The 25,730-nt window shown below is 40.2% G+C and overlaps 1 protein-coding gene across 1 annotated transcript in view; it reads left to right on the forward strand.

The window, feature by feature from the left end:
- The first annotated feature begins 865 nt into the window (after positions 1–865).
- TMEM150C (transmembrane protein 150C) overlaps positions 866–25,730 on the forward strand; it is a 95,991-nt gene continuing 71,126 nt past the window's right edge. Inside the window, exon 1 of the mRNA XM_008993085.5 lies at positions 866–992. The gene's annotated coding sequence lies outside the window, so the exon portion shown is untranslated. The remainder of the gene's footprint in view (positions 993–25,730) is intronic.

Below are 25,730 nucleotides of genomic sequence, written 5' to 3' on the forward strand. Positions count from 1 at the left end.
AAAGAAAGAGAAAGAGAAAAGCAAAGAAGAAAAGCCTGCTTGGAGAGGCAACAGTTTAAAGGAGACAGGTGTGGTACTGAAGCCCCCAAAAGAATGGAGGGCAGACTGACAAAGGCAGGTAGATAAAGCACGGTCCTCAGTGGGAGGCCAGAGAGGCTGTGTTTGGAATGAGGTTCATGATGAGCCCGGGATAAAAACGGCATGGACCCACGCTGCTGCTAGTCACTAACATGGTGACATGGGGCCATATGGTAGGTTGGGGGTCTGGGGTGGGGGAAGCTATTAAAACGCTGATAAACGCAGTTTATGACGGACTCAGGCAAGACGGAGGAAGGCTACAAGCTGGTGCTCAGAGGGCGGCCTTGGTATCTGCTATTCGTTGCCAGGGTCAGAAGTTGGCTCTGTGTTTGTTCAATACGATGAAAGGAAAAAAAAAAAAAAAAGCGGGACAGCCTGAGTGGAGAACTACGTTCAGCCAATGGGCATGAAAATGAATTTTAGCTGTTATGTGCAAAATCCCTAGGTGTGTGGACGGAAGGGAGCCAGGCAGAAGGTTACAACAGGTCAGGAATAAATAACCACCGGGCGGAGGATCCCAGATTCCGTCCTTCCTTTTGTTGGATGAAGAGCGCCAGGAAAACGCATCCACAAAGGCTTCGGAAGTAGCTCGCCCGTCCACACCCGGCTTCTGCCCCGGGTGGCTATTAGGGGCCCCGGGGGGTGGCACAAGCCCAAGACCCGGGGGATCAGCTCTCCCCGAGAGGCCTAGCAGCAGGGACCCCAGAATAAGTCGGGGGCGGGCCCAGGAGCTGCAGGAGGGGGCCGGGCGGGCGGGCGGACGGGCGAGCAGATCCCACCCCTTCCTGAAGGAAGCGCCCTCCCCGCCGCGACTACTGCCGCCGCCGCCGCCGCCGCTGCCACCGCCACCGCCACCGCCACCGCCGCAAGTCACAGCCCCGCGAGGCGACAGCGGCCCCGCCGCACCAGAGCAGGTAGGCGCGGCGCCCCCTCCTCCGCCCTGGCCCGCCGCGCAGCCAGAGGGCGTCCGGCCCGGCCCCGCGCACAGCCGGCAGGCGGAGACCGGGGACGGCCGGGGCTGCAGCGCTGCTGGGGCGGCGGGGTCCGCCCGGCTGCGGGGCCCTGCTCGGCTGCAGCCCCCTCCCACAGCGTCCCGGACGTGGGGACGCCCACTCGAGCCTTCCGCGGGCGCACGCTCCTCGCGAGTCCCGGAGTCAGTGCCGGCTCTGCGCCGCGCGCTGCGATCCCCGAGCCGGCGCGCCTCGGTCCCCGCCGCCGCAGTGCCGCCCGCCCGCCCGCTGCGGCCCCGGCCCCAGCCCCGTCCTTTGACAGGTGTCCCTACTCGCCACCCCATCCTCTCGGTGGCGGGTCGACTCGGCTGAGAAGCGACCCTAAGTTTGACCTCCCAGTCCCTGTGCCATTCTTCTTGCACTTTGCCGTTAGCCAGGTCAGGCTGGCTCGGGAAGGAGGCACTAACTTGCTTTGCCCTGTGCATCGCCCGCCACTCTAAATGCACAGTCTTCCTCTCCTGGATGCACACTTGGGAAGAAATGGGATTTTCGGTTTTTCGGCGGGAAGCCGTGGTAGGTGGGTTACCTAGGCTCTTTAGTAATCAGCTGCAATAAAAAGGTGATTAACTTTGGGTTCTGGAGAGAGCCCTTGAGTGGTTTTCCCCTCCTTAAATGAATCAAATGGAGAATGAGAGGGTTTTCCCATTTTAAATTCACATTCCTTTTCTCTCTACTCGTTCCTTTCCTCCACTCTACCTCCACAGTACTTTATGATGTCCCAAACATTTCGTTGATCTTTTTGGTGGGGTTTATTCTGGCCAGACCGCCTTTCACGGTTAGGCCAGGATTGTGACTGCATGTGGGAACATAGCTCTGGTAGAATGGTAGAATCCATCTTCCGGAGTGAACCCATTCTTATGTCCTACGTGCGAGGTCCTGTTGGGGAACCAAATGCACTAATGCTATGCTGAAAAACAAAACCAAATAGTTATTGGATCTCAAACAATAACAAAGCGTAAATGGTGAGATCAGTTTCTGCTTCTTCGTTTCTCTGCTCGAACCAAAGACACTTTAATAGTGCAGGGTCATAACTCCATTCTGGGCAGCAGTTCATCAAAAGGATAGTTGAGTGTGGATGTATAAACTCCAGGTTAGCAGTTATTAAACTGACCTACTTAAAGTTTCCTATTTCAAGGAAAAATTGTCAGGCCCATATATGTGACCGATCAAAGAATTTTAATCTCAGCTCTCAGGTATCAAATCCCCAACTTTGTCTTGTATGTGTTCTAGAGACTCCTTGTTTCCAAGATTAACCATAGCTGTCATCTGTTAATGAGCTAGAAATGCGAGTTTAATCTTCAAGGCATATGCATAGGAATTTTAATGATGTGTCCTTTATACATGTTTTGCAAGTCCCCCAAGTTGGAAGCTCACAAACTGGACATGGTAAATAAAAGGGTAAAGAAGTTTTGCGAACAATAGTGACTAGTTGATCAATGTTATGACATTAACAAATTGTTAAAGTATTTGAAAAACACTTTAATGCATGTTTATTATAATCTGCCATTAGCTGAATGCAATCTGTTTGGATTATTTAAATAGGCATTTAAGTCTTCAGAACAATTGCTTAATTCATGCATTTCTCACAAATGCCTTTTCTATGTTGCTTTGTGGGGGGATAATTTGCTCAATGGAGTATTTTTTTTTCATGAACATAATAATGCCTTATATTTAGCCTTTGTTATAGAACTACCACAATCATGTTCACAATGACCTTGCAGGGGTTTTTGTGCTCACATTACCTGCTTTGCAGTTGTCAAGTGGCAAGGCCCTTTGCTTTACACTCTTGTCTGTCTTCCTGCTTTGTCTCCCCTGTGACCCACACCTCTTCAGTACAGTGGGTCAGATTAGCAGGGCATCTTGGAGTCATGAGAGAGGGAAAACCAGCTGGCCCCTGCAATCTCAGCCATTTGGTTTCACTGTAATCTGGCCATTTGGGATCAGTTCAGTAACCAATTAAGCAAGACAAACACTGACAAGATAATGTATTACTTCTCAGTCATCCCCTTTCAGAGAAGAATCTGTAACACTCAGAATCAGCAATACAGAGTGATTAGGTTCTGGTAAAGGTCAAATGAGATGTGTGCCGAAGTTCCCAAAACACGATACCGAGTTCAACTGTTACTGTAGCTGCGTTTAAGTTCATGAAAAGGGTAGGACTAGACTCAGGTATGTAATAAATATTTTCCTGATTCTAAGGATAACAACAGAAGTATGTCCCTCCTTTTTTCTTTCTTTCTTTTTTTTTTTTTTTGAGACAGTGTCTCACTTTGTTGCCCAGGCTGGAGTGCAGTGGCACAATCTCAGCTCACGGCAACCCCCACCTCCCAGGTTCAAGTGATTCTCCTGCCTCAGCCTCCCAAGTAGCTGGGATTATAGGTGCCCACCACCATGCCTGGCTAATTTTTTTTTCTTTTGTATTTCTAGTAGAGACCAGGTTTCACCATGTTGGTCAGGCTGGTCTTGAACTCCTGACCTCAAGTGATCCACCTACCTCAGCCTCCCAAAGTGCTGGGATTACAGGTGTGAGCCACCATGCCCAGCTCCTACTTAACTATACATTTTTACTCCTGGAATTAATGGTGCCATGTGTCTTTATATTTTTTCATAGTTGTTCTAAGCACTTTCAAACTTGTTCATATATTACGGGAACTTTAAGTTATTGTTATCACCAAATATCATTTCCTGGTATGTTTAGATTTTTTTTACTCTGTGTGGCATGTTTGGGTTTCGAAAGACAACTTGTGGCAATGGAAAATCAATCATCATGCAAAGAGATTTTAGAATATTTTGAGATAATAGTGTAATCTTTGGCAGCAGCCTTCAAATTCAGCCCTAAACTATTCTGAGTCAAACCAGTTCTCGTAGGTAGGGCTTGAAGCTCTTTTATACTAGGTGAGAAATGAATATTTTCCTTTTTGGTATCTATAAACAGCCTTTTCTAGATCAGTGCTGTCCAAAAGAACTTTCTGCATCGATGGACATGTTCTATCATCTGTCCAGTATGATAGCCATGAGCCACATGTGGCTACTGAGCACTTGAGTGTGGGATAGTATAATTGAGGAACTGAATTTTAAATTTTATTTAGCCTTCATTAATTTAAATAGCCACATGAGTCTAGTGGCTACCATATTGGACAGTATAGTTCTAAATTTTCTCCCCATATTTCCTAGAGCGATAGCACTTAAGGGCAATTGTCCTTTAATTAAAAAGAAAAGTGGCAATTGGCATTGATAATACCAGAATTAAGATTTGACTTCATAATCCTATTGCTATGAGAACACACTTGCACTTGCTCTGAAGAAGATATTTTGTGCTGAAGTTCAACTCTACTCTAAAAGCAATTTCCCTTTTTAATTTCTATGTGTCTGCTAGCCCCAATAATAAGCATCACACAGAGTTGTTTAGATGCTTGGCCCCTTGTGTCAGTGTTCATGAACTTGAGCTTATTTGCTCTTTTGCACATTATACATCATTTATGCTTAGAGTCAGCTGCTGTACGTTTCAATTTTTCAAAGGAGAGGAGATTCAGAGAAAGGTAGGAAGTAGTTAGTAATGCACAAATCTCTCACTCCTCGCTTGATTATAGTCACAGAGACCTTGTGAAAAGCCTGACAATGGGTACTCCTGGCTCCAGGAGCAGCCGGAGCTTCTGCCTCTGCTGGGCTCTTCTTGTCTGGTTTCTTTCCCTTGGATTTCAAACCCAGATCCTCTTGCTCAAGTTCAGCCTGTGGGGATTACCAAATCCACTTAAGATATAACCCACCATTATTTTTAGTAAAACCATTAAAATAGGATTTGATTTAGTATCAACCACGTTGTTTTCATTTTTAAACTAATTTGCTTTGATTAGAGCCATCATTTTGACCATGGAGAGGGACATGTTTTTAATTAGACTATTTTACAAGACACTGCCTCTCCTGTTTGTTTCGTGAGTGATGCTCCCTCACCCAGCCTAGGTATCTAGGGTGCCTCTCTCCAGGCTAGAGCTCAGGGTCCTGGGGTTCCCCTCCTCTGGAAGGGACTCTCCCTCAATCAATTATTTAGAAATTTGTTGAATATGTTTGTGCCTACTAATTAAAGTTATAGATTGAAATAACTCCCAAATTGTCTCTGTCTTGAAGGTATTAACACCCTGTGATAACATTTCCCAAATTAGTGTCCATCCCTTAGGGTGATGGGGGTGTTTGAATAAATTTAGAAAATGCTCCATATAATCCTTTTTTTTTTTTCTTGGAGATCTACAATGCGCAATAGCATGGTGAAGCCTCTGAGATGAGATACTATACTTATTTAACTTTTTATTGTTAGCATTTTCTGTTCTTTTCTTTTCTCTTTCAGTAGAGACAGGGTCTCACTCACTGTGTCACCAGTGCTGTGGTATGATCATAGCTCACAGCATTCTTGGACTTCTGGCCTCAGGGATCTGCCCATCTCAGCCCACCAAGTATAGGTGTGTGCCACCATGCCTGGCTGTTGGTGTTTTCAAAACAATTTTTCATACAACACTTACTGTAGTTTTTTCAAATTACACGTCTTGGGTCATAAAATCAATTGAACAGGTTAGGATCTGCATTTTTCTTGAGGAAATAGAATGTGTAATAGACATGGTCACTGTGCATCATTCTTAGTGAGGGTTACTAGTGTTTGATGAAACTTCGGCTTCTCCATGTATAACAAGTACCAGTCCATGAGGCAGTGGAGAGTAGTGGTTGAGAGCACTAGAGAGGCCAGGTGTGGTGGTTCATGCCTGTAATCCCAGCACTTTGGGAGGCCTAGGCAGGTGACTCACTTGAGGTCAGGAGTTCAAGACCAGCCTGGCCAACATGGAGAAAACCCTGTCTCTACTAAAAATACAAAAGTAGCCAGGTGTGGTGATGCATGCCTGTAATCCTCCCTCCAAGAAAAAGGAGCACTAGAAAAACAGGACCCCAGACCCCTAGGTTCGAATCCTAACTCTACACCACTGAGTCCATATATAAATAAGCATATATGCATATTCATTATTTACCTTAAGTAATCATAATATAATAATGATTACATAGTAATCATAAATAATGAATATATGCATATTCATTATTTATAATAATGTATATGTGTTTGCTGGCTCATGATATAAAATATTGCCTAGGAAACTGGGCTTGGGTTCCACTTCAGGAAACATTAACCTAAGTCAAAAATAATGGCTAACAGTGAGCAACGTTATTGAGTGCTCACAAGTCCTCCATGCTGAATGCTTTGCATCTGTTATCTGGTCTCTCACAACAGTCTTTTAATGTAGGTATTGCTATTATCCTGCACTGCCTACATCCCAGTAAGTAGTGAAGGCAGAATAGGAATCCAGGTAGTCTGGTGACAGCCCATCTTACAATGTGATAGCAATACACAGATGAACATCTATAAAACTGTGAGGCTCAAAAGTTGTAGAGCATTGTACAAATGCAGAAATAAGCTGATGCCAGTTATTTTCTGTGTAAGAGGAGGCCTGATGGGTGACAGGGGAGTCATTACACATTTAGGAAGGAAGAGACCTCACTGCTGCCAGCCTGTGGTCTTTGAAAGTTAATGCCCTTAAAAAAGCAGCCATATGCCCAAAGAAATGTGCATGTCCCAGAGACTAACTACAGATTGTGTCTCTGGAGCTGTCTTCCTTCCCTCCTAACCAATTCCTAACTTCTGCACACATTTGTTTGTAGCAAATAGTGACAAATGGTCTAAACAGATACGTCCATCTTATAAATCCACCACTGTTTACTACATCTAAGTTGTCTTTTCAAAATCACCTCCTGCCCACAAGTGCCTTGTAACATAGTTTTAATAAAATAAATGGAAAAACAATGTTGTTTTAAGACTTTCATATGACAAGAGAAGTCCTGAAAGTGAGGCTGGAAATAAGTTTTCCCCAGTGAAATCTAGGAAGTAAAACTCATTTCATTTTGGAAGTAGATTTCAGTTTTCCTTAAAGGGCAAACTTAATGTAATGAGACCACTTAAAGTCCATAGACTTTGTCAGGTAGACTAGAAGAGGCCACAGCTTGCTGTCATGCGTACTTTCCTTTAAAAAGTACAAAAGCTGTGTCTAACATATTGAAAATTCTAAAGCTGTCCAGATTTTGTTCAAGGCCGTAGAACTGTCCATCTCTGAGGACAGTGATCCAGATTCTATCCGTGGAATACAAGGGGCGAGATGAACTGCTTCCGAGAAAACACTGAAAGTCAGGTAATACTTTCAGACAACTGTACACAAAGCTTAAGAAGTAATTGTGCTTAACTATGGCAGTAAAGGAAATTAGCTCATAGTTTAAATGGTGTTATTTAACTCTGAAGCAATTATAATGAATTATAATGACAATCAACTGAATATAAACATAAATGTCTCCAAAAATAGCATAGCTTTACTATTCATCAAGCTTTTCATTTATTAACAAAGTAGATTTCTTGCTCCTTTTTTACACTTATGATGACTTGACTGCCAAAGACATATTTAAATGGCAATATTGAAAGTTTCAAAGCATAAATTAAAACTGTATGTAGCTAAATTAACATTGTATATTTTTAAAACTGTGCTGGTTATAAAATAGTCTTTCAAGTTATTTTCATTCTGTTGATTCATGAGTAAATAGTGCTAATTAAGAAATGTTGATACCATTGTAATGCAATCCAAATAGAAATAATATTTTTTTACTGAACTTGGAGTATTTGCAAATTAAAATTAGAATTCTGTAATATAATCATCTTGGAATTTCTAATGAAAATATATCTCCTGGAATTTCTAATTCTAGTTTCACTGAAACTTAAAGTGTATTTATATAGAAACACTGATAACTAAAATGAACTTACATGTAGTAGCAGGAATACTAACTTGTGGGTGACAGTTTTCTGCCTTGGTGGTGTTATGTTTCCATATACCACAGACTTCAAGAGTATGGCATTTCGAAAATGTTTCCAGTCCTGTCATTGACAACACGGTGTTCACAAAAACCATATTTATCTCCTGTAATTTTAGCAACTAAGAGAATTGTTCTTGAGAAAGCTGATTATCTTTTCTATGGCGTTTTGATTGGTGTTTCCCCATTTTAATTTCAGCTTACATGTGGCATAAAACTGATTTATATGAAAAGGAGTGACTTGCCATTTTATAACAAATTGTTGATTGTATATGTATGCATATAAAAATAAAGATGAAAATTCCCCATTAACTGATTCACAGAATGATATAGTTATGATCAAATAGTGGCACAAAGTAATCTTTTAAGATCAAGCCACTGACCCAAATCAATGTCCACTTACAAAGCCATAAATGTAGCAATTCAGAAATATTGCTTTTTATTAGCTATTGGACAATATTCATGAAGTCCCTAGCACAGTCCCTGGCTCAGAGTAACTTTTTTTACACTCTTACTTCTTTCTTATTCATAACACCAGTTCTAACTTATTTTATCACATAGGAAATTAAAGAGGATTGTTCTGGATGATAACTGCTCTTCTATTCAGTGTCTCACAGCTAGAAAATACCTTTGGAAGGCATGCAATTTATTTCTTAGAGTCTTGGCATGACCACAGCCATCCCTGAAGGATGAGACTCCCTTCCACTTTTGGCCTATGAATATTTTATATTAGTTCTCGACATGTTGTTGTCCAGGACAACTTAACAGGACTCTGATGTACCTTAAGGTTCACTTTGGTTTCATCCGGCTCCTAGTTTGCTTGCTTCTTGCATATTTACCTTGCCTTTCCAAATAAATCATTATCTCTTTGTGTTTAGAAATTATAGTAGGTAAATGTTTTTTTCTTAGGGCATTTGATGGTTTTTCGATAGGAGTTAGCTAACTATTTTGTAAATAAAGTCCAACTGGAACACAGCCATACCTATTGTTTACATGTTACCTGTGACTGCCTCTACATGAACAATGAAGCGTTGAGTAGCTGGAACAGAGACCATGTGGCCCATAAAGCTGACAATGTACTGGCCAGCCTGCTATGGACTGAATTTTTAATTTTGATTAATTCAAATTTTAATAGCCTGTGTGGCTACTGAACAGCAGTTTCAGATGGAACACAAAGTTGTACTTTCCTCCAGGCCAGTTAACTATGTGATGTGGCTTCTTGTGCTGCCCTAAGACGCAGCACCCTTCCACTGGGTTCTTCAGACAGACCATTGACCTTTGCCTGTGCCTGGCCTGGGCAGGCCTCGGAGTAAAGAAGTGCCTGATGAGGTGCTACCTTGGACAGCACCACAAGCCAGGAAGAGAAGGCAGGCAAGGCAGGGGGCAGAGGTTCTCAATCATGGCTGCACAATAAAATCATCTGAAGAACTCTAAAATTCCAGCTGCACCCCAAATCTATTAAATCAGAATCTCTGGGTGGGTCAGGAATCTCAGACACCAAGCTTTTTTTTAAACCTCTCAGGTGATTTCACTGTGCTCTGCTGGCTGGGCAACACCACAGGTGGCAAGGTGGCCTGTACTTCAGTATTTCACCATGGCATCACAGGCATGCTTATGGACATATGGGCAGGGAAATGGACACATGAAGGCCAGTGACCCCTAACTTAGCTTAACAGGAAGGCTCTGTTGGGGACTGAGCTGTTTTCCTACTTGGTTTCTCTAGCACAGGGCCCATTTGCTCAGTGAGACCAAAGTGCAGATTTGTATGTGACAAGGGTGAGCTTCAAAGAAGAAAAAGTACAGGATCTTCCAACTCACACATCCAGTACTTTGCACTAATATATTCAAAAACATTTATACAGTATGTTTTAGTCTATTTTTGTGTTGCTACAAAGGAAGACCTGAGGCTGGGTAATTTATAAAGAAAAGAGGTTTACTTGGCTCCCAGTTCTGCAGGCTGTATGAGAAGCATGGTGCCAGCATCTGCTTTTGGTGTGGGCTTCAGCCTGCTTCCACTTGTGGTGGAAGGTATGAGGGAGCCAGTGTGTGCAGAAATCACATGCTGAGAGAGGAGGCAACCAGAGCGAAGGGAGGGAGGGGCAAGGCTCTTTTTAACAACCAGCTTTCTTGGGAACTTATAGAGTGAAAACTTATTACCATGAGGATACCACCAAGACATTTATGAAGGATCAGCCCCCATGACCTAAACCCCTCCCATTCAGCCCTACCACTAACATTGGGTATCAATTTCAATATGAGGTTTAGTGGGATCAAATATCCAAACTATACCAGAGTGCCTACTGCATATTTAAGTACACCACACTTACTCAGTCTAGTGTGGAGACTGCCATTTAAACAGTTACCATACAGTGGGGTAAGCATGCTAACTGAGAAGCATCCTAGGGTACCATGAGAGTAGCCACGAGGAGCAGCCATCCTGGATAGATAAGGGGAGAGACATCAGGTGGCGCTTTCCAGAGGTGGTGACACCCACGCTGAGTCTTATAGGATCAAAAAGAGTAGTTACATGAAAAGGGGAAAATGAAAAAAAGGCAGATACATGCTGGGATGAGGCCCTGGCTGACTTTTCTGTCCCTCTAAGTCTGAGCACTATAAGATAGCTCCTTCCTAAGCAAGACTCTCTCTGCTATTTTAGCAAACCTCGTGGAATGTCCTTATCCTAATTGGCCTTTACCATTTAGTCATTCATTCATTCATTCAAATATGATTTATTAAGGCATTGCTATGTGCAGACATAATCTAGGTATTGGTGATAGAACAGTGAACAAAATAAACATTCCTGTCCTCAGGGAGCTTTACATTATAGTGGGAAGACAGATCATAGATTAAAAAATAGTATAGTGTATGCTGTATTTGTTAGGGAAAAAAAAATCTTGGTAAAGAATTTGGGGATGCTGGAGAATGTTCTCTAAAAACTACAAGTTTCATTACTGAATGAGGCAACCACCTTCCACCCTTTTGCATCCCAACTCTTCATTCAGCTCCCGGTCACTCCTGTTTATTTCTTAAAGAACTAACGACCGGGCTCCACGTCTTCCTGTACCCATTTTTCCTCCCACAACTCTTGCAGTAACCTGTGGCAATGATATCATCCTAGAGGGTCTGACCATGAATTCAGCCTCAAATTCCATTGGACCTTCTTAGCATCTTCACCTTTACTAAACCATATGTATTGACTCTCAACCCTCTGCCCAAACTCTTGTCTGGCTGCTAGTTGTTCACCTCAGAAATCTTAACCCCACTATCACATTCTCTGAGCATAACTGCATCCTTCCAACTCTTTCATACCCTGCTTCCTCAACCTCGTTTTTCATTGAGACATCTAGTCTCTTGACTTACCTCAGCTGCCCAAACTCTTTCTTACCTATCCATCTGTATCTCTGTTTTCACAGTGCTATAAAGAACTGCCCAAGAGTGGATAATTTATCAAGGAAAGAGATTTCTTTGACTCATAGTTCTGCATGGCTGGGGAAGCCTCAGGAAACTTAAAATTATGGTGGAAGGGGAAGCAGGCACATCTTACATGGTGGCAGGTGAGAGAGAACGAGAGCATGTAAAGGAGGAACTGTTAAACACTTATAAAACCAGCAGATCTCATGAGAACTCACTATCATGAGAACAGCATGGGGGAACTGCCCCGTGCTCTATTATTATATTCCTCTCTTCTGTGGTCCTGTACCTCTCTTTGCTTTTTGCTAGCTCCTTCCCATCAGACAAGCATTTACAAGTTTCTTCCATTCCAACAAATGATTTTCCTGGGTTAAATAAATTAAGGTAGATCTCTACAATTTGGAGGGATACTATACAGTCATCTGAAATATTGACGAGTTGTGCATTTATCTCCAATAAAGAGATTATTACAAAAAGAAGTGAAAAAAATGTTTAAAGAGATTTGTTAAGTCATTTTCTTTTTAAATTTTATTTATTTACATGTTTAATTCTTAATTGTGGTAAAATCCACATAACAGAATTAACCACCTTCACCATTATTAAATGTACAGTTCAGTAGTTCCAAGTATATTAATATTGCTGTGCATCCAATCTCTAAAACTTCTTTCATCTTATAGAACTGAAACTCTATAGCCATTAAACAATTCCCCATGTCCTCCTATCCCTAGCTCCTGGCAACTATTATTCTACTTTTCTTTATGAATTTAATTTCTCTCTATTTTTTTTTCTTAAGACAGAGTCTCGCTCTGTTGCCCAGGCTGGAGTGCAGTGGTGTGATCTCGGCTCACTGCAACCTCCACCTCCTGGCTTCAAGCAGTTCTCTGCCTTAGCCTCCTGATTACAGGCACATGTCACCACACTCAGCTAATTTTTGTTATTTTTAGTAGAGATGGGGTTTCACCATGTTGGCCAAGCTGGTCTTGAATTCCTGACCTTGTGCTCCACCCACTTCGGCCTCCCAAAATGCTGGAATTACAGGTGCATGCCACCATGCGTGGCTAATTTTTGTATTTTTAGTAGAGTTGACATTTCATCGTATTGGCCAGGCTGGTCTCAAACTCCTGACCTTAAGTGATCCACCCACCGTGGCCTCCCAAAGTGCTGGGATTACAGGTGCATGCCACCATGCCTGGCTAATTTTTGTATTTTTAGTAGAGTTGACATTTCACCGTATTGGCCAGGCTGGTCTCAAACTCCTGACCTCAAGTGATCCACTCACCTTGGCCTCCCAAAGTGCTGGGATTACAGGTGTGAGCCATTGTGCCTGGCCAATTAAATCTTTTTTCATATGTTTGCTGGCTGTTTGTATGTACTTTTTTGAGAAGTGTCTGTTCATATCTTTTGCTCATTTTTTATTTGGGTTATTTGGATTTTGCTTATTTAATTATTTCTTATAAATTCTGGATATCAGACCTTTGTTGCACACATAGTTTGCCAACATTTTCTTCTCCCATTCTGTAGATTGTATGTTTACTCTGTTATTAGTTCCTTTGCTGTGCAGAAACTCTTTAGTTTAATTAAATCCCACTTGTCAATTTTTGTTTTTGTTGCAATTGCTTTTGAGAACTGAGTTGTAAATTCTTTCCCAAGATTGATGTCCTGTATGGTGTTTCCTAGGTTTTCTTCTAGGATTCTTGTAGTTTAAAGTCCTACATTTAAATATTTAATCCATCTTGAGTTAATTTTTGTATATGGTGAAAGGTTGAAGTCCAGTTTTATTGAAGTCCAGTTTTATTTTACTGCATATGGCTAGCCAGCTATCCCAATACCATTTACTGAGTAGGGAGTCCTTTCCTCATTACTTATTTTTTTGTCAATTTTGTCAAAGATCAGATGGCTGCAGGTGTGTGACATTAATTCTGGTTGACTCGGTTCCATTGGTCTGTTTTTGTACCAGTACTATACTGTTTTGGTTACTGTAACCTTGTAGTATAGTCTGAAGTTGGGTAATGTGATACCTCTGGGTTTTGTTCTTTATGCTTAGGATTGCTTTGGCTATTCTGGCTCTTGTTTGATTCCATATGAATTTTAGAATAGCCTTTTTCTAGTTCTATGAGAAGTGACATTGGTAGTTTGATAGGAATAGTGTCGAATCTGTAGTTTGTTTTAGGAAGAACAGCCATTTTAATAATATTGATTCTTCTAATATATGAAAATGGAATGTTTTGTATTTAGTGTGTCATGTGTAATTTCTTTCAGCAGTATTTTGTAGGTCTTCTGGTAGAGCTCTTTCACCTCCTTGGTTAGACATATTGCTAGGTTTTTTGATTTGTTTTGTTTTTTGCTGCTATTGTAAATGAGATTGTGTTCTTGATTTGGCTGTTAGCTTTTTTTTTTTTTTTTTTCATTTTTTCTTGTTTTCAGACAGAATCTTGTTCTGTCATCCAGGCTGGAGTGCAGTAACGCAATCTCAGCTGACTGCAACCTCTGTCTCCTGGGTTCAAGCAATTCTCATGCCTCAGCCTCCTGAGTAGCTGAGAGGTATGCACCACTATGCCCAGTAATTTTTCTATTTTTAGTAGAGATAGGTTTTTGCCATGTTGGCCAGGCTGTTCTCAAACTCCTGGCCTCAAGTGATCTGCCAGCCTCAGCCTTCCAAAGTGCTAGAATTACAGGCATGAGCCACTGTACCTGGCCAACTTTATAAGATTTTCTAAGTATAGATTCATGGTGTCCACAAAGAGAGATAGTTTGACTTTTTCTTTTCCTATTATTTTTTTTCTCTTGCCTGATTACTCTGGCAAAGACTTCCAGTACTATGTGGAATAGGAGTGGTAGAAGTGGGCATCCTTGTCTTTCTCCAGTTCTCAAGAGGAATGGTTCCAGGTCTTGCCCATTCAGTATAATATTAGTTGTTGGTTTGTCTTAGATGGCTCTTATTTTGAGGTACATTCCTTCAATGCCTAGCTTCTTGATTTTTATCATGAAAGACTGTTGGATTGTATTGAAAGCTTTTTCCACATCTATTGAGATGATCATATGGTTTTTGTTTTTAATTCTGTTTATGTTGTAAATCACACTTACTGATTTACATATGTTGAACCAACCTTGCATCCCAGAGTTGAAGCCTACATGATCATGGGGAGTTAACTTTTTGATGTGCTGCTGGATTTGATTTGTTAGTATTTTGTTGAGGACTTTTGTGTCTATGTTCATCAGGGATATTGGCCTGTAGTTTTTATTTTTTGTTGTTGTTGTTGTTGTTGCATCTTTGCCAGGTTTTGTTATCAAGGTGATGCTGGCTTCATAGACTGAGTTAGGGAGGAGTCTCTCCTCCTCAATTTTTTGGACTAGTGCCAGTAGAATTGGTACCAGCTCTTCCTTGTACATATGGTAGAATTTGGCTGTGAATACTCTTGGTCTGGGGCTTTTTTTGATTGGTAGATTTTTAAATTACTGCTTCAATTTCAGAACTTGATATTGGTCTGTCCAGAGCTTCGCTTCCTAATTCAATCTTGGAAGACTGAAAAAATGCTAGATTTTTTTTTTTTTTTTTTTTTTTTTTTTTTGAGGCATGATCTCTGTCACCCAGGCTGGAGTACAGTGGTGCAAACATGGCTCACTGTAGCCTCGACCTGCCTGGCTCAAGCCATCCTCCCACCTCAGTCTCACAATAGCCAGGACCACAGGTGCACACCTCCACACCTGGCTAATTTTTGTATTTTTTGTAGAGATGAGGTTTTGCCATGTTGCCCAGGCTGGTCTCAAACTCTTGGGCTCAAGGAATCAACCTGCCTGGGTCTGCCAAAGTACTTGGATTACAGGCATAAGCCACTGCATCCAGCCCTACATTTTGATCTTAATGATACTGGTCAACTCCGGTGTCTATGCAGGGTCAGGTGGGCGGGGCCTTCTGTTGTATTGGGCCCGTCAGCCATATTCAGTAAATACCTATTAATTTCCTTAGTAACCCTGCTAGTTTCCTGTGATCAAACTTCTCTTCCTTAAATTCGTCCACTTTAACAGGCTGAGACAAGAGTTATTTAAGGGCAAAGGAGGCCTCTATTATCACCCTCCAAGTTATGCAATAATGACTAGCTGCTCACATTACATGTATGATTGACCTTGAACAGGACCCTAACGGGAAATCAAAAGAAATCAAAAGATCTGCTACCAACATGGCACCCTAGGGTGTTTAAGCACCTTAATAGGTGAAAACTTAATGAATCTTTGCTGCACCTGATGTTGCCAGCTACACAGTAAGGGGCAGTTAACATCCGATCGTTCATAATAGTGGTTCAAACTGACAAGCTCAGAAAGGCCATCAAAATTTGGTAAAACAAATCTTGCAGGATGGTGTAGTTAGGTAGCTTGGGAAAATTTTCTTATGTATCAAAAGAGAATCTGTAGGCTTTCCTTAAGGGGCATTGAAGGGATAGAAGAAAAAAATGAAAAACAGTTTTACTCTGGAAGTGAACTGATTGGAGCTGTCTTCAGCTTCTCAGCCCACAAGCCTTTCTCTTGATTTTCCTTGAGAGAAGTGGCCCCATGTGAACAATTTACCCAGAGCATCTAAAATAATTTTAGGAAAAATATTGATTGGGGACAGGGCATTTCATGTTTGAAATGACACAATTTTCAGCCCTTGAATGAATATGTGGTATAGGTGCATTGGCATAGGTAACCTGTACTCTTTGTGTCAGAGTCCCAGCCTCTTCATTCAAGGTTGTCTTCATCCAAGATCAGGCCCTTTTTGTAGAAGTCTGGCTAGACTAGTTCTGGTTTTGATATTGTCGTTTTCTTTCATTTTTGTCTAGTAGGCCAGAAAAAGAAGTAACAGCGTTACTTGGAATAAGCATTAGACATGCACATGTAATTAATATCAGCATTAAAGTCCTTGCCTGATCACTCGCTATATTGGCTGTGTGCTTGGATAAGTTATTTGTTTAAGCTTAGGTTTCCATTTTTCAGCAGTAAAATGTGGATATACTTGTCTGTCCTGCTCTCTAAACTGTTGAAAGTAGGGGTCATAGCTCATCCACCATTGGAAACTCAATATGTGGGATGGATCATTGCAAGTAAGAACTCTGTAAATATTTGTTGAACAAGTAAGATTGATCTTACCTACTTTACAAGTTGTTTCAAAGAGGAAGTAGGATGAGAAGCAACAGAGTATAGTGTTAAGAGCACAGGTCCTGAAGTTTGAACCCCTGGGCCCAATCCTGGTTCCAGCATTCCCAGTAAGTAATGTGATGTTGGGCAGGTGATTACCTTTGTGCATCTGTAAAAGTGGATGCTAGTACCTGCTACTTAGGGTTGTTGTATTAGTTGTGCCTGGCACATAGTAAGTGCTGTATACATAAGAGTCATTAATATAGTGCATGAAATGTTTTGCAAAGTGCTGTTCACGTAAAGGTAATATTTATTCCATGAGGTCTTGCCACTATTGGACACACTATGAAATACTTTCAGTACTGTGTCTTTCCCAGTCTTAACTGGTAGTAATTCCTTTCAGTTTCACATTTTCTTCAGTCCAGCTAGTGTGTCTTTCTCCTAGATCCATTTAATGACACTGACAATCACCTTAATGCAAAGTATAAAGTTCCAAGAAGGACTGAACTTGAACTGACCCACCTGGAACTTCTACCTACTCTCTTCTTCCACCACTTGCTATCTAGAAATAAGTCTGATAACTCCCATGCATTACAACTTTTTAAGACAATGTTAAATAACCATGGTTTGATGTGTGAAAACCCTGCAGTAGTTTCCACACTGGTTTCCCCTACCTCCTGCCTTTTGGCCACTGGAGTCTTGTGCATAGGTCGTGCTTAGAGGTAAGTGCATCTTCCTTGCACTTCATTTCACAAGGTCTCCCTGCATCCGGGAGCCCTCTTGAGTGACTACTTATTTATTGGACCAAATCCAAGCCACAGGGATTGGCATTCAAGGCCACATATAACTGAACACATTTTATTTGTTCGCATTTTTCTTCCAGTTCTTCACTTATGTAGACTTTTACTGCCCACTTATCTGAACCCTGTCCTGTCTTCTTACTTCTGTTTTCATGGTTCCTGCATTGAAATGCCTTCCCTGGCCCATTCTATTTATTTACATTTATTTACAGCTTTAAGGCCCACTTCTTCGATAAACCTTACCTTTTCCTAAACATTGACTGGCTTCCTCCTATATTTTTGCATTTGGTTATATTTAATTAAGAGCTTTATTAGATGCCATTTTTATTCATATCTTCTCTCTTTTTTTTTTTAATGGTAAAAATCAGAAGACCAAACAGAAGGTCAAACTGCACCGGTAAATTTTAGCCTTAGGCCTGATGGGGTGAACATTGCAAAGGGCAATGAAAAGTAGGGATTAGAGTTCTGTGATATCTTCTCATTAAAGACTCAAACCAAGTTGATAATATTAAAATTATTATAAGCTTTCCAGTTAGGCATTTAGGAAAACTGTCCTTGTTTGGTATGTATAAGTAAAAAAATAAACAAATAACATTTTTCTCTCGGGAGCTGTATTTCCACCTCACTGCATGTTAAGTATAGCCCTAGAGTCCAGACTATATGTGGTAAAACAAAATAATATTATAGAGCAAGGTAGGACTGTTACTATTATGGGAACCATAAGTATATATTTCTTGACTTTTTATGGGAACCATAAGTATGTATTTCCTGACTTTTTAGAATACATGAGACTTGGGCTGTTTTAGTACATCAACATTTCATCACTATTTAACCATGAATAGACTGTTGAATTAAGAGCCGGAACCCCATTGTCATTTCAGCACATAGTGGGAATTCAGTATTTAAGTACATAGTAGGAATCTAATAAATGTGTACAGATTAATTTGTGGTTTATTTTGGGTTCCTCACTGATTTAGTCTGATTTGTACATGTCAAGTCATCTCTCTGTGCTAATTTAGAATATCCGCTAAAATACTGAGGTTTTATTAAATTTAAAAAATAATGAAATAAAATGTTATTGCTAGAGTACCAACATAGTTCCTGCATCATTATAATCAACATCCTTTTCCTTTTCTTTCCCCCTCTCTGTTCCTTCTTTTTCTTCTGTTTTTTCACATTGATGGTTATCTAAAATGAGGAGAGCAATGAACTAGGAGCTCTATAGATGTGCGAATGAATGAAACATTGCCTCCTCTTTCTAAGAAATTACAGCTGACCATAGCAGACACACATGTGAACACTATGATCTACCCATATTATGAAATGGAATCAAATCAGGGTTAAATATTTACATACGAAAACTTTGGAGAAATAAAGAGAAAGAAATAGAAGATTAGAAAGTATATAACATAATAAATCATACTTACCAAGCTTCTAGTATGTGCCAAATCCTGCACTAGATAATAATTATGTGACTGCATCCCCATAACAAATATTTGAGGTAGGTACATTAATCTGCTTTTCAAAAATAAATAAATTGGAATGCACTGCGATTAAATAAATTGCTTAAATTCAAACAGCTAGTACAGACAAAGCTCGGATTCAAATCAACATGTCTTAGAAGAATAAGTACATGAGATCTGTTATATATCATGTTGACTAGAGTTAATGACAATATATCGTATACTTGAAAATTGCTGAGTAGATTTTAAGTGTTCTCACCATAGAAAAATAAGTATGTGAGATAATGCATGTATTAATTAGTTTGATTTATCCATTCCACAGTACTTACATACATCAAAACATCATGTTGTACACCATAAATATATACAACTTTTATTTGTCAATTGAAAAACAGCACACAACAACAAATCAACCTGTCTTTAGGCCAGGATAAAAATATAGTAATTATGTAAATAAAAATGTTTCAGTGGATTCTTCTTTTAAATAACCACAGAGCTTTGCAAGGGTTTGCATTTTCCTGGAAGAAATTAGCCAGGATAAAAAGCAATAAGATGGAAAATAATAATAATAATAACGCTTAGAGGGAAAAAGCAAAACCTTTTAAAGAAAACACCCTTCAGTTTTGAAGCTTCCCAGATAATGAAACACTAATTAAAAAGTAGGTAATAGCTAGGTGCAGTTGCTCACACTGTATTCCCAGCACTTTAGGAGGCTGAGGTGGGGGGAGGATCCTTTGAGCTCAGGAGTTTGAGACCAGCCTGGGCCACATAGTGAGAACCTGTCTCAATAAAAACATCAGTAAATTAGCCAGGCATGATGGCATGCACTTGTAGTCCCAGCTACTCAGGAGGCTGAAGTGGGAGGATCCTTTGAGCTCAGAAGGTTAAGGCTGCAGTGAGCCATGATAATCCACCACACTTCAGCCTGGGCAACAGAGTAAGACTTTGTCTCAAAAAAAAAAAGAATAGGTAGAAACATTGGATGACTTATTTGGGCTTAGATACCAATTTTATGTGCAGGTGTGTGCCTCAACGTTTCCTTATTCCAGATGAACATTAGAAACACTGTCATATTCCAAATTAATCTTCTTAAGTTTTTCTGTTGAATTCTCTGATATCTCTAAATTTGGTAAGAGTGGTTTTCTTCACTGTATTCTATTAATAATTTACCTTCCAGGAACATTTATTCAAGTTTTTGTGTCTCTTAGTAACTTCGTGCAGTTTGTTCATGTATATTTCTTATAGGTAGTCTTGGATATTTTATGGGTTTTGTTGCTATTGTAAATCTGTTTCCATTTTTTTCTGTACACTTAAGAGTTGTTTGGATTTTTATCCTTTATCCAATTTATTATATGAGTACTCATTAATTTCAATAATATTTTAATCAATTCTATGGTCTTGCTGTTGCAGATAATAATTCTATGTTATTATAATTAGACCCCGTATTTTTGTTTCTCATCTTACTGAATTGGTAAAAACTGCCAGAACAGTGTTAATGATCATGATAATTGTATTCATTCATCCTAATTTTGTTTAATAGGAAAGTTAACCTTTTACCCCGAAGATTGATACTGGATGAGAGAGAGAGAGAGAGAGACTCATTATAGAATCGTTTTATTTCTGGTTTTCTTAGCTATTTTGTAAGGAATGATCACTGAATTTTATCAAATGTTTTTTATATTTGCTTGTTGAGACAGGGTCTAGATCTTTCCCCAGGCTGGAGTGCAGTGGTGTGATCTCAGCTTACTGCAGCTTCGACTTCCCATGCTCAGCTGATCCTCCCACCTCAGCCTCCTGAGTGGCTAGGACTACAGGTGTGTGCCACCACACCTGGCTAATTTTTGTATAATATTTTTTGTATAGTTGGGCTTTCACCATGTTGCGCAGGCTAGTCTCAAACTCCTGAGCTCAAACGATCTACCCACCTCAGCCTCCCAAAGTGCGGGGATTTGAGCCTCTGCACCTGGCCCCTCAAATGTCTTTTTAACATTATTGTTGTTTCTAAGGCTTTGAGTGGTTTAGTTGTCATGGGAGTTCAGCCCCATTTTTCTCGGTCTTGTGTGTGCCCTTCCCCACCATTTGATGCCTTCTGTCATATTCTGTCTCAGCAAGAAATCCCTCACAAAATGCAACCCCTTGATCATGGACTTCCCAGCCTCCAACACTATGAGCCAAATCAACTCCTATTCTTTATAAATTACCCAGTTTGCGGTATGCTGTTACAGCAACAGAAAATGGACTAAGCCAACCATGTAGCATCAGATTAATCCAAACAAACCCTCCAAACTGGGTGAAAAAGATGCAGCAGTTCTCTGGTGAATGAAAGAATTGACACAGAAACAATTTTACTTCTGTAACTTAGTGTAGGAGTCTGTCTTGGTGCTATTTATTGAATTCTGTTGATTTGTTTGTTGAGGTTTTTTTTCCCAAAACCACATTATTTTTATTACTAAAGTTTATGATATACTTTATTTAAATACTTCATGTCTAAGTGTATTATACACTTTAACATATGTTAGGGCAGCCCCATTCATGGCTCTCATTCTAAATGAAGTTGGAATGTTCGTGGAATTTTGTGAAACCTATATAAAGCTGTGGTTTCTAAATTTTAATGTGTATTACGATCTCTTGGGGGGCATGTTAAGAAGAGAAGTTTCTTGAAAACTTACCCACTCTCTCCTCCAATTCTGTAAGCTGGGCATCTGTAAACCAGGAATCTACATTCTAATCAGCATCTGAGGTGATTTTTGAGGCAGGAATCCTTGGACCCCATTTAGAGATACACTGCTGTGAAGTAATTTGCATAGAATTGACACCTTTTTCCTGTCTCTCCATTTATTTGGGATGTCTTTTTATCTTTTAGCAGTTTTCCCTCTATATGTTACATCTTGCACATTGTAAATGGGTTCTTTTTTTCTGTTATATCTTGTAATTATTTCGTGAGTATACACAAAAGCTGTTGATTTTTAGATGTTTGTGTTGTATTCAGCCATTTTGCTAAGCTCTACTGTTAAATGTAATCGTTTTTCAGTTAAATCTTTTGCAGGTGTGAGATGAGGGGCTTGGTTGCTAAATACGCCTATACCTGGAAACAAATTATTTTTGCCTCCTCCTTTACAGCATTATGTCTATTATTTCTAGCTTGTTCAATTGTCCAAAGCTTCCAGAACATTGCAAAATAAACACTAATAGAACCTACCCTTAAATTGTTCCCCATTTTAAGGGGAATGTCTCTATTATGGTTTCATGGTTAGGAATGGTGCTATTAATTAATTTTAGATAGGACTTTTAGAAAATGATATCAAAGAAGGAGCCTTTTAGTCCCAATATTCTTAAAGCTACTAAAAAAAAAAAAAACAAAACAAAAAAAAAAAACCAGAGTATGTATAGACTTTCTCAGTGCCTTTTGAGTATATGTGATCCTTCCCCCTTCCTCCTTCCCCCTTTCCTTTCCTTTTTCTTTCCTTTCCCCTTTCCTTATTTCCGAGACAGAGTCTCACTCTGTTGCCCAGGCTGGAGTGCAGTGGCACAATCTCCGCTCACTGCAACTTCTGCCTCCCTGGTTCCAGCGATTCTCCTGCCTCAGCCTCCCGAGTAGCTGGGACTACAGGCGCACGCCACCATGCCCAGCTAGTTTTCTCGATCTCTTGACCTTGTAATCCGCCCACCTCCGCCTCCCAAAGTGCTGGGATTGCAGGTGTCAGCCATTGCGCCCGGCTTTTTTTTTTTTTTTTTTGAGACAGAGTTTCGCTCTGTGGCCAGGCTGGAGTGCAGTGGCACGATCTCGGCGCACTTCAACCTCTGCCTCCCGGGTTCAAGCGATTCTCCTGCTTCAGCCTCCCAAGTACCTGGGACTACAGACGTGGGCTGCCAGGCCTAGCTGATTTTTGTATTTTTAGTAGAGACAGGGTTTCACCATATTGGCCGGGAAGGTCTGAATCTCCTGGCCTCGTGATCCGCCCTCTCGGCCTCCCAAAGTGCTGGGATTATAGGCGTGAGCCACTGCGCCCAGCCTGACATTTTCCTTTCTTTTAAAAATGCACGTATTAATAAAATTCCTAACCCAACCTCACCCTTATGAAATAACTCTTAGTAAGTTGTGGTGGTTTACTTTTTAAATATATTCTAAGTTTTATTTTCTATAATAGCAATTTCTCACCAACTGTGAGAAATTTTGTTCTAATAAGTAGCTTGTCTGGCAGAACTCCAGTTACCAAAACCAAGATTTCAAAGGGGATTAGGGATAAAGCGACAACTTTGGTTTCGAATATGTAACTAAATTCAGTAATGTGAAAGTTCTAGTTGGTAGACTCTTCTAAAGCAAACCAGATTTGTTAGTATTGAAACCTGGGCTGATACGTATCTTTTTGCCTGATTTACATTCTTTCATTGTTCAGATAACATTTCTACTGCTTTATATTTTATTGAGAGGCTGATGCTTTGGACTTGGTCTTCCTTGTTTGTTTCTACAATTCTGGCTAACTAATCCTTCAACTATGGTCATTTAAAAAACTATCAAAGTACTTACTGGCATGTTTGGGGAAAGCTGCCTGACAAACAGTCCATATATTGAAAAGATGGAGTCAAAAGAGAGCTTTCTGAAGTACCGATTGATAAAACTGCTTACAAGATTTAAGGACAATAATAATTGATGTCTTTTTTGTTTGTCTGTTTAAGACATGAATACTGGATAAAGTAAAAAAAAAAAAAACTGTAAAACTGCATCAGCTCAAAACTGTGAGAGTTGATATATTTTATTCAGAAATAAAACTGGGCTGTAGTTTTCTTTTTTTGGAGATATGCTTATCCGTTTTTGGCATCAGAAATCGTCTATAAAAAAGTTTGAGTAGCTTTCCATAATTTTCCATATTCCAGCATAATTGATTTAGCATTAAAATTAGCTTTTCTCTAAAAGTTTGCAACTGTTAAAGGATAGTTGTCAGAAAAAGATAAATTCATAGCTCTCATACAAATATATAAATGAACACGTTACTTTATGGCACTTGTTAATCAGTGAGGGAACCAGGCAGATGTTATAACCAGTTCAAAAGAGAATTCAAAGTGGACACATCTGTGGACCAACAATATTGATTCATAAACAAATATCAAAATAAATGTGCTAATGGAAGCAAAAGTGGTTGTTTTGTGGGAGGACAGGAGAAAGAAGATTCAAACTTGTACTTGACAGAACAGAATTTGCATGTCTATAGACAAGAATTATTTTGCATTCTGTTAGTTACCTATAACTTAAAGTTCTATGTATATATGGCTGGGTGCAGTGGCTCACGCCTGTAATCCCAGCACTTTCAGAAGCCCAGGAAGTTGGATCATGAAGTCAGGAGATTGAGAACATCCTGGCTAACATGGTGAAACCCTGTCTCTACTAAAAATACAAAAAATTAGCTGGGTGTGGTGGCGCACGTCTGTAGTCCCAGCCACTCGGGAGGCTGAGGCAGGAGAATTGCTTGAACCTGGGAGGCGGAGGCTGCAGTGAGCCAAAATTGTGCTACTGTACTCTAGCCTGGGAGATAGAGTGAAACTCCACCTCAAAAAAAAAATTTCTATGTATATACAATTATAGATGTATATATATGCATACATATATATGCACACATACCCCCATCAGTACAAATATGTATTATCAAATATATATTATAGATACTTTATAACATGACTTTGTATATCTTTCTTTTTAAGACACTTGATATGTCAATTTTCTATGGTGGAGATAGTGGTTTCAGAACCAGCTCTAGCATTTCTTCATGTTAATTTTGCTATCTTTTAAAGATCATTGATTTGCTTTTACTTGTTGTCACCCTCGTGGGTTCCTTATGTGTTTTTTCTAAATTCATGAAGAGAGTGCATCTTTTTCTCTTCCTTCCCACCTTTCTTTATCTACTATAATGAAAATATCTAGGACCACCCATTTATCCCTGAATATAGCCTGGGCTGCATCTTCCTACAGTTTTGACAAATCCAGAAAGATTTGCATATCAGTATGCATTCTCACCAGCATTGCCCTTTTGATGAAAAGTTTGCTAGCTTGAGAAGCAAACATGTTATCTCGTCTTATTCCTACTCTCTTTTCAGTTCTCCACTGGTTTCTTATTATCAGCCTGTACAAATGCTAAGTACTGTGCTGTTTTACTGTAGCTCCCTCAAAACAAAAAGTCTTTAATTGATTCTGACTGTTCTTTGAACTATTGCTCCATCTGTTGTTTATAGCCAAAGTTTCTCCCATCCCTTTCTCAACTTAATTGTAACCTGGTTTCTGACCCAGTGCTCTAAGAAAACCTTTCATGCCAGTGTCACCAGTGAGCTCTGAATTGTGACTCCAGTGGACTCCTCTCAGCGCTCGTCCTGGTTGAACTCTAAGGACATTTGGCATTGTCGACCACCTCTTGTCTTGCACCTTTTCTCCTTGGCTTTCATGACAATATTCTTTCCTCACTTTTCTCTATTTCCATGACTGTTTTTTTTTGAGACAGAGTCTTGTTCTGTCACCCAGGCTGGAGTACAATGGTGCAATCTTGCCTCATTACAACCTCCGTCTCCCAGGTTCAAGCAATTCTCCTACCTCAGCCTCCCAAGTAGCTGGGATTACAGGTGCATACCACCTTGCCCAGCTAATTTTTTGTATTTTTAGTAGAGATGGGGTTTCTCCATGTTGGCCAGGCTGGTCTTGAACTCCTGACCTCAGGTGATCCACCTGCCTCAGACTCCCAGAGTGCTGGTATTATAGGAGTGAGCCACCATGAATTGGCCCTTTCATGACCATTTTTTAGCCTCCCTTTCTCCATTGCCCCGTAAGCATGAGTGCTCTCCTTGGCTTCATTCTTTCTTTTCATTCTACATATATTTCACCTGGGTTATTGCAACAGCGACCTTGGCTTGAATCAGCACCTCTATGCAGCAGACTTCCAAACCTCTGTCATTAACCTCTTCTGAACTACGGGTTACATTTCTAT

The sequence above is a fragment of the Callithrix jacchus genome, chromosome 3 (assembly GCF_049354715.1).
Source record: "Callithrix jacchus isolate 240 chromosome 3, calJac240_pri, whole genome shotgun sequence".
Lineage (NCBI taxonomy): Eukaryota > Metazoa > Chordata > Mammalia > Primates > Cebidae > Callithrix > Callithrix jacchus.